Consider the following 10,181-nt stretch of genomic DNA (forward strand, 5'->3'; position numbering starts at 1 on the left):
TCATCCACTAAAAAGAGATGCATTAGACTTCTTCTATCCACATTACTCTCCAACGTGCATCAAGACTTCGGTGTTTCTCCTAACTCATAAGGATGTATTAGATAAACAATGTATCAGATGTTGGAAATTTTGGGTTAAACAAGAGGATGAAAACAGAAATAGAAAATGGTGTACTCCTGACTTCAAGGTTTTTTCGATTCTTTTAGACAATAATTCGACCTTTCCCAATAAATTTGGCGAGTACGAACGGTCTCTCGAATTATATCTTCAGGATTCAATGAAGCCCTAACACCGTAATCGAATTCAAGGATTGTACTTCCTTGACCCGACCAAGAAACACGCTGTATAAGGTTCTGATGATGATTTTTAGAGAAGAAGAAAACAGATTGTTTTTGATGTGTTGGAATGGGAGAACATCTTCGCTACTTATAGTGATATTCATGTCTGTTGGTAGTGTCGTTTCATCACCAACAGACGCTTCCAAAAGCCATTAATGGTGGCTTATGGGAAGAGACGCGTCTGTTCAATTTTGAATGAAAACTTCTAGATTTTACAAAGTACAACCAGAAAAAAAAAATTCCACGGGACGCTGTCTCGGACTCTAACTCTGCGTAGCGGCAAACCTTGAAAATATCCAACATCAGATACCCCCGTAGCCTATCACTCCGTCACTTTCCTGGATATAATGATCTCAATTCTATTCTGCACGAGTACCTTAGAATCTTATTTGTTCTTCTTTCTTTTTTAGCAATTACTGAGCAAATCCGTCCATATCTAAATGATTCTTACTTTATTTAACTTTTCCGATTTCTTCATTTGAAATTATTCAACTCGTATTCGCCCTGTTAAAAAGCAGATTTGGAATGTCATTTATCTCTTTTCCTCTCAATCCCTGTATAGTCTTTACATCTGAATCTCAATCTTCTGAGGAGTTTACTGGTCTCCCTTTCATATCAAGGTGAGTTCTCATTCGTAATCACCCCCAATTTCTCGGTGTTCAACATCTTTCTTCCTCTTGATGATTTCAAATTGTTTTCCCCCCAAAAACTCTTATGCAATTCTCATCAGAATCAGTCAATTTCTTTGTCTTAAATGTTCTTCATAGCTCTTTGGTGTGCAAGTTCTTAGGTGGTATTAGTATAATAGCTTTTGAGTCTCTTTTATCAGATTATGTTTAACTGTGAGACCTACTTCCAATGCACGAAACCTTATGTAGCATAACATTTCGGTACCATATAGTAGAATTCATATCTCTGTCGTAACTTATAGCACGCCATAATCGCTATTACCAAGTATCATAAAGCGAAGCGGCGGAACATGTAGCTCTTATTCATCTCACCACCTATCCCGAGGCATGTAAAACAAACCTTACAATTCCTGAGAAGAATTAAGTTCGTTGTGTGATTGATTTAGGTTTGTTAGTGTATTTTATGTTTCAGAAGACGCAACCATGTTTATGGGATCTAGTATACCCTAAAAAGCGCATCTAAGTAACCCAGAGATCTCTTGATTTAGAAATTAGGAGGAGAAGAAGAGTAGATAATACCAAGGGACAGAGACGGGTGAGTAAAGAATAAGCTTAGTGATGAAAGAGACGTGGCTAGTCCGGTCAAAGCCATAGTCGTAGCTGCGCCAAGTTAGAATCTGTGTCGTCTAAAATTCCAATCGATCTCAGCCGCTCTATAACCAAGATACATACACAACACCTTTTGTTAGAACATTGATCATTTCAGGTAAATTTACTCTGTTGTGGTTAAAAACTGAATGAAACTCTCTTTTTAGAACTTCTGACCCTATCGGAAAATATTCAGACCTACAGAAACTTTTTGTTTTTTCACACTACCGATATTTCGTCTAATAACACCACCGAGCTTTCACAGCCTTCTTTATTTCTCCCAAAACCCTAATCATCTTCCCTACCTTCTACCCCGTTTTCTTCTACCACTCTATCATGGATCTTATGTGGTTTCTATATTTCTTCGATTCGTCTTTTCTAAATGGTACGTCTACTTTTCAATATTTTCTTTTGATTTTTCCGATTTCGAATTTTTCGATCCTGATACAAATTTTGTTAAGTTCTTTTTTAAACGGTTTAATGAGTCGTTTCAGAATGAAGTCAGTTAACTGGACAAGAATATGAGAAAACAAGGTTTAAAACCAGAAGATTGTGATAATCATTGGTAGCATAAGGTTTTTGATTGTTGTAATCTTTGTTTTGATTTTTCTCTGTCTTGGATTCTGATTTTTTTGGTGGCTTTGTTCAATAGCCTACCTTTATTTGGTTGGAGTCTAATAATTTCAATAATTGGTGCAGGAATTTAATATTAGGTGCCATTAGCATCCCTGTAATAGCAAGTATTGGAGCAGGTTAGCGAGAATATTTTTCAGAGGTCTTTAAGAAAACTAATGCTTCAGCTTCCCTTTCTGCCAGAGTATCTCACAGGAAGGAGGTAACTCTTAACAGCTAAAAACACTAAGATCTAAAAATGTGGAATAGATTTGGGTAGTCCATTTTGTGAATGTGATTATCTTAATATGACATCTATACATACTACTTGAAGTTTATGCCAATGATGCAAACTTGCTTGGTGATGTTGATCTTTGGGTTGTCCTGCTCATTGTGATAAATTAACAAGAAACATGGTATCTTGTCCGACTATCTCTGTCCAAGACAAGTATGTTGTAAATATTCAAAGTGACTTATCCAAAATGTGGTTTTAAGAAGCTAACATGGATCACTTCCGACTTTGTCTCATCTTCCCTCATGATTAGATATATAGTATCGTATATAAGTTTCAGCATTGCACGCTTTCAAAACCATAGCCAAGTTTCATAATAGAGGGTATGCACATATAAGGTTTAGAATCATGGGACCGAGGTGCTCAAAGGTATCTACAAGCTAGGGAATAGCTTGCAGTTGCTAATGAGATGGTAAAATTTAGAAGTAGAAAGAAATCAGGATCTACAAGTCTCCACAGATTAGTAAACTGTATGTCTTTTTTATAGTTTCTTTATGATGATGTATTAAACAAGCATTTTTTTTTATGAAATAGAGGATCTCTAGCAGGAAACTTTAGAAAAAAAACTCCATGTGCAATAGATTGGTAACATAAAGGATTATTCATACAACGTTTGTTTATTCAACATTTGTATTAGAAAGAAAGTATTTTCATTAGCTTTTATTATAATCTGCTAATAGAGATGATGATGTGGTTCTTTGTTCATGCATAATGCTACTTTATTCTCTTCTACTGATCCACTTTTGTGTTTTTATATTTACAACAGTTTATATACAACAAAAACTTTTGTATTTCATTATGAACCACTATGTTGGCGGGTAAAGAAAGTGGTGTTTTTGAAACTCATCCTTGCACTACATCATACATATATACCTCTGACGAAAGATTAAGACATGATTTTGAAGAATCAGTTTGTTCAGGGGCTAACTGTTTTTTTCTCGGGATACCACCAGTATGGAAATGCAAAGTCACGCGTAGCATCTATCCTACTATGCTTGATTTATTTGGTTATCGACATGCTGGACAAACTGCAGGAGGTTATGGTTTGTTTATGGGCTAACTGTGCATATAGAAACATATGTTGAGCATTACGGATCTTCAATATCATGAGTTCAAGGGAATGTTTCGACCAAGTTAAAGAGGAGTTTAGTGGTCTCATGTAGATTTAAGATGAAAGGGTTCCGCTTTTATATGAAGATGACCGTTAGGATTCCATTGTCCATTAAGTTGATTATGAAGAGCATAATGAGGGCTATCCCTGGTTTATACTTTACAAATTGTGTATACTTTTTTTTGATCGTGAAACTGATGTATACTTTTCTGTCTTTTGAATTTTACTATGTTTAATTATTCACATGTTGATATAATTTTATCAACGTCTCTGAGCCATCATAACATATCATACTAATAAGTTTGCAATGTGAAATAGCTCACTAAGAGTGGGAGGATACTTTTGTTGTTCATGGCTTGAACTCAACTGAAAGTGATGTTCCAAGATCAAAGATGTATATTGACGCAGGAATATTGAAAACTTAGCTATCGCTTGATCCTCACGTTAATTAGCGCAATTTAATTTAATTTTTATTTGGGATGGTGAATTTGATCCCGTGCAAAGCACGAGCATACCACCTCGCTTATGATATTTTTTTTGTAAAATGAAGTGTAACGGAAATGTGCAATTTGATAAAAAGATTGGATTTGATAGAATATTGAGTCACAAGTAAAATTTCGTGTGGCTTTTTTTGTTACTTTTTCACTGGAAAAAATTGTCCCTCCCTTTTAGTCCAATTAATATCACTCTTGGTGTATCGTATTTTTTCAGGGGTATAGTTGGAAAGCAAATCAGAATATAACATATCTAAAAATCCGTGGCATGAAATTTTATAAATTTTATCTCGTTGGAAAGATTTTAAAAACATCTACACAATGAGTACAAACAACAATATCAAATTTAGAGTTTTTACGAAAAAATCGAAGGTGTTTATCATGTTAGGCATAATTTTCAAAAAAATTGAATGCATAACCATTATGAGAACCACCACAAAGGATGCATAACACATTATGTAGTCATATTTTGGTTTATGCATCAACTAATTTTCCGTTGCAACTAATAAGATGATGTACTCCCGTCGTTTAAGCAAAATGATATTTCCACTTTAGGCTCAATTTTCGAAAATTGAATGCATAACCATTACGCAAACCACCACGAAGGATGCATAACACATTATGAAGACATACTTTGGTTTATGCATCAACTAATTTTCCGTTGCAACTAATAAAATGATGTACTCCATCTGTTTCAGGAAAAGTGATACTTTCACTTTAGGCACAAATTTTCTTTTATATTCCAATTGCATGCGTGTTTCGCCTTTCTTCGGCCGACCCTCCCAACGTGGCAGCGGTGTTGTGTCTACACACGATTGGTTAGACATGCATTTGATTTGAACTCAGTACACTCGGTCCACTTGTTAGGGTTGTGTCTACACACGATTGCTTTACAGAATCCCACTGCAAGGTCTCGTGTTCTCTACTCGTGTAAGGAATTATTCAACAATTACGGATATCCTAACCCTTACTAGCAATAGATTAGATTAACAAATATATTTAGTTGGCCACCTAAACAATCTATCAATCAATCATAAGTATTTTAAATAGTAAACACAAACGATAATCATATGAAAAATTCAAAATAGATTCATATATTAAATCAAATCAAGTTTACAACTTAGAATTCATCCTCAATCAATAGGTGTTTAGCTACTCATGTATGTAGAAACATCCATGATATACATATGAGAAAAGTAAAGAGATAACGTTACGACTAATAATCGCTCCTCGTGTTGTTTCTCCTCTCAAAGACTTACAATTTCGTGACCTAATGATATGATATCATTTTACATAACCTAACACCTTTTTATAGGTTTACATTGCTTGGCCTTCACGTATTTAGTTCGGTTCAAGAACCCGACCCAAAAATACGAAATAACGACTCCAAGCGTTACCTTAGGCCTTCCAAGGTATGAATACACGTTTCCCTACTTGCTAAGTACGTGTACCTGGTCCGCAAACTTTAAATTCCAGCAGAAAATTTCGGAATTAAGTATGCGTACCCGGTATGGGAACCTTACTGTCTTCGGTATTCGATAAAAACTGTTTTGGCCACAACTTCTTCATCCGAACTCGGAATGACCTCATTATTTTTGCATTATTTTTATATTTCAATTCTATTAAAGATCATAATGAGAAATCCTTAATTTGAATGAATTAATATCTTTATTTGGCCCTTCTCTTGATTTTGAGCGTTTTGCTATTTTTCTTCGCACTTCTTCCACTTCTCTTGGAATTTGGAACTTGGATACTTGGAATACTTATCTTCATAGCTCTTTTAAGAACTTTGTAGATCCTTTTTGGATGATTCACCTAATAGAGTCAAATAAGAGCAAACAAGAGTAATAATACGAAAATATGCAAGAATAATAGCTAAAACAAGTATGGAATGGACACTAAAATCATATGAATTATGCACTTATCAAATTCTCCCACACTTAGATTTTTATAGTCCTCGAGCAAACTAAATAAAACTAATGCTAAATACAACAACTCCATGTCGTTGAGAAAACGGTTACTTAGCATGTATAACAAGCCTTTAAGCCCCTAGGTGTCCCTAGTGGACGAGTTATAGTCTCGTGAGGGCTTACAAGAGGTATACCCACAAAACCTACTCCAATTTCTCTCCTTCGAAGAACCACTAAGGATAGACACAAAGCAATAAGCCAAATAATTAGCTTGCACATGTTCTTTAGCTGCAAACATCCCACATACAATCCAATCATCACACATAAGCAATTACTTACTATGTCATTCAACCTGATTGGAAAACTTTACTAAGATAGTCATTGTATGTAATGACCCTTCCCTCTACGGATACTGTCCCCACTTCGCCACTGCGGTTATCCGGCAGTGTGGGGTTTCCAATGGGCATCCCTGCGGTAATCCAGCAGAAACTTCCCGGATGGTCACCCATCCCTGGATTGCTCCCGCCCGAGCACGCTTAACTGCAGAGTTTTCTGCCAACTCTGGAGTCAATTGTGCTGAAAAGGCCTCGGTGTTAGGAAAGGACAAACCATTACTTATATTCCATTCGGCCAACCACTGCCGAATATCGAGGTATTACAATACCACCACCTTAAATTGGAGCCGTTCTCGGCTCCGGAATATATATACAAGCCCAGATCTCCAACGTTCCCTGCCCCTCATGAGAAGCACCTGGACCAACCCCGTCCTACGTACCTTCCCACCTTCGGCAGGTGAACCGTCTTCGGCTCTGATACCATTTGTAATGACATGACCCTCCACCGATATTGTCCCCACTTAGCCACTGCGGACATCCGGCAGTCTAGGATTTTCAACGGGCGTCACTGCGGTTATCCGGGAGCAACTTCCCAGGAGGTCACCCATCCCTGGATTGCTCCCTCCCGAGCACACTTAACTGAAGAGTAATCTGCCAACTCTGGAGCCAATTGTGTTGAAAAGGCCTCGGTGTTAGGGAAGGACAACTCATTACTTATATTCCTTTCGGCGAACCACTACCGAAATCAGGGTATTACAATACCAGCACCTTAAATTGGAGCCGTCCTCGGCTCCAGAATATATATACAATCCCAGATCTCCGACGTTCCCTGCCCCTCATGAGAGAAGCTCCTGGACCAACCCCGTCTAGCGTACCTTCTCATCCTCGGCAGGTGACCCGTCGTCGGCTCTAATATCATTTGGAATGACCCGTCCCTCCACCGATATTTTCCCCACTTAGCCACTGCGGTTATCCGGCAGTGTGGGGTTTTCAATGGGCATCCCTGCGGTAATCCAGTAGAAACTTCCCGAATGGTCACCCATCCCTGGATTGCTCCCGCCCAAGCACGCTTAACTGCAAAGTTTTCTGCCAACTCTGGAGCCAATTGTGCTGAAAAGGCCTCGGTGTTAAGAAAGGACAAACCATTACTTATATTCCATTCGGACAACCATTGCCGAATATTGGGGTATTACATTGTGCTTATTACAAAATTTGTCACAACACTCGCATACTGAAATCACATGGATAGATAAGATAATGGAAATAGAAAAGTGAAGTGTGCAAATGTTGACTTAAGTGAAAGATGTTACCCACAATTCTTCTATGAATGTCGTCAAATGATCTTTATTTATAACACGATAGTTGAGATAAGCACCCATTTAACTCGACCACATGATTAGATACTCTAAGCGCATGTTCCTTTTCAGCAAGTATGTGATAGTCGTCTTGGATCCTGCGTTCCATGCTTGCTTAGGCGACGGAGACAGGGACAACGTTTCACACATACTGCTATCCAAGTGTCAAGAACCTCATCAATAGTCTTTTTGACTTGCTATATAATGATGATATGGTTTTTGTTTTCATAGACTATGATTAGTCTGCAATCCTGGACCTATCATTTATTAATGTCGACAAAAGAAGAGGAGCCTTATATATGTTTTTTTTCCGGCTCACTCTTTATGAGACAATTGTCTATGGAGCTTTTATATACTTAACCAATGATTACCTTGCTACAACATCCACGACAGTATCATGATCCCACCAAATCACTTTAGAGAAACATAAAACTGCAAAATAAAAAGAAAGTGATTCAGTAATGATTAATTGCGAGGATGAATCTTTCAAACGACTACCATAGCTTATTTTCCATTCAATTATGAACGTATATATAATTAAGGATTGTGAAATGATAAAGTGGAACTCAATCTATAGCCATAAGAACTGTTTCAACCTTAAAAGGTTTAGAATGTCATCCTAAGTAGCTCATAATTAACTCCAAAAGATGAAGTCTCAAGTATGAAAGAAATCAAAGGGTAATTTTTTTTATGTGTATATGCATAAAGTATGATACTAAATGCTCCCCCACACTTAAACTCAACATTGTCCTCAATGTTCAAAATTGTAAATTCTGATTTCTGATATAACAGCCTTGAAAAACTCAAATTGTACCAATGACTAGAGAACTAGGAAGAATATCCTAAACGAAAGTTTTTCACCTACATGTTTTTTATAAAATGTCAAAAGAGCACAGTGTTTTGATTAATGGTCTGACTTTTATGGCCTCCGGACTGACTGACATGCAATCTAAAAAAGTTCAGTAAACATACCGAAACTCAAATGTGCAGGCCTATCGCTCCAACTTAACAGACTCCGAATTTATATTTTTTTTTTGGAAAAGAAATGTGAGTCTGTCCTCTTTAAAAGTTGGGGTCAACCACTCAAATCGGACTCTATATCAAGTCTGGAGAGCTATTTTCGTGACAAGTGCGCAGTCAGAATTTTCTAACGAGAATTCGTCAAAACTTTCATTATAGATATAAGACTTGTAAAATCTAATATGGGAATGCAATATATGATATGCAAAACTAAGAAAATTAAAAAACAAAAGGGATAGAGATACAATACTGATGGGTTATCTCCCATGTAGCACTTTGTTTAACGTCCTCAGCCCGACTTGGCATTCCAATGATGCTACTCCTCCAGAGGGAGAAAATCTTCAAGTCTCATTACTTATACATTCTCCTTAGAGAAGTTTTCATAATAAGGCTTCAATCTATGGACGTTGACTTTGAAAGTTGTTCCAGTTTTCGTACTAGTAATCTCAACTGCACCATAAGGAAAAACATTAGTAACAACATACGGTCATATCCATCTGGACCTTAGCTTCCCAGGAAATAATCGAAGACGAGTATTAAATAAAATAACTTTTTGACCCACAACAAAACTCTTTCGGGAAATCATCTTGTCATGAATTTTGTTTGTCTTTTCCTTGTAAATACGAGAACTCTCGTAAGCATCATTTCGTATCTCCTCTAGCTCATTAAGTTGTAACTTCCTTTGTTTCCACGCATTGTCATAATCCATGTTGCACATCTTTATCGCTCAATAAGCCTTGTGTTCAAGTTCAAACGGAAGATGACAAGATTTTCCATAAACCAACCGATATGGAGACATACCAATCGGTGTTTTGTACGTCGTTCTATATACCCTAAGTGCATCATTAATCCTATAACTCCAATCTTTCCGTGTAGTGTTAACGGTTTTCTCAAGAATGGATTTAATCTCACAGTTCGAGATTTCGGCTTGCCCACTAGTTTGTGGGTGATACGGCGTACCAACCTTGTGTGTTATGTTATACTTCTTGAGTAGAGCATGGAAGGATTTCTGATAATGTGAGCCTGCGTCACTCATAACCACTCTTGGTGTACCATGTCTAGAAAAAATATATTCCTTCAAAAACTCACAAACAACTTGAGAATCATTAGTAGGGGTGGCTTTAGCTTCCACCCATTTTGAAACATAATCCACAGCAAGAAGTATATAAAATTTTCCATTAGAATTGACAAAAAGACCCATAAAATCAATTCCCCACACATCAAATAATTCAACAACGAGAATTGGTGTGAGTGGCATTTGATTTCGAGTACCTAGATTGCCCGTTCTTTGACATCTATCACAAGATTTGCAAAGAATATATGCATCCTCAAATAGGGTAGGCCAATAAAATCCACTTTCAAGTACTTTGAAAGCGGTACGTTTAGAACCAAAGTGACCTCCACATGCATAAGTATGACAAAAAGCAAGAATAGATT

The 10,181-nt window shown here is 37.0% G+C and overlaps 1 long non-coding RNA gene across 1 annotated transcript; it reads left to right on the forward strand.

Moving 5' to 3' along the window:
- Positions 1 to 1,717: 1,717 nt before the first annotated feature.
- On the forward strand, positions 1,718 to 3,867 carry LOC113319411. Its single transcript, XR_003345443.1, has 3 exons — positions 1,718 to 2,000; positions 2,315 to 2,450; positions 3,286 to 3,867. It is a non-coding gene; the product is annotated as an uncharacterized LOC113319411 (long non-coding RNA).
- The last annotated feature ends 6,314 nt before the right edge of the window (positions 3,868 to 10,181 follow it).

The sequence above is a fragment of the Papaver somniferum genome, chromosome 10 (genome assembly GCF_003573695.1).
Source record: "Papaver somniferum cultivar HN1 chromosome 10, ASM357369v1, whole genome shotgun sequence".
In the NCBI taxonomy this organism is placed as follows: Eukaryota; Viridiplantae; Streptophyta; class Magnoliopsida; order Ranunculales; family Papaveraceae; genus Papaver; species Papaver somniferum.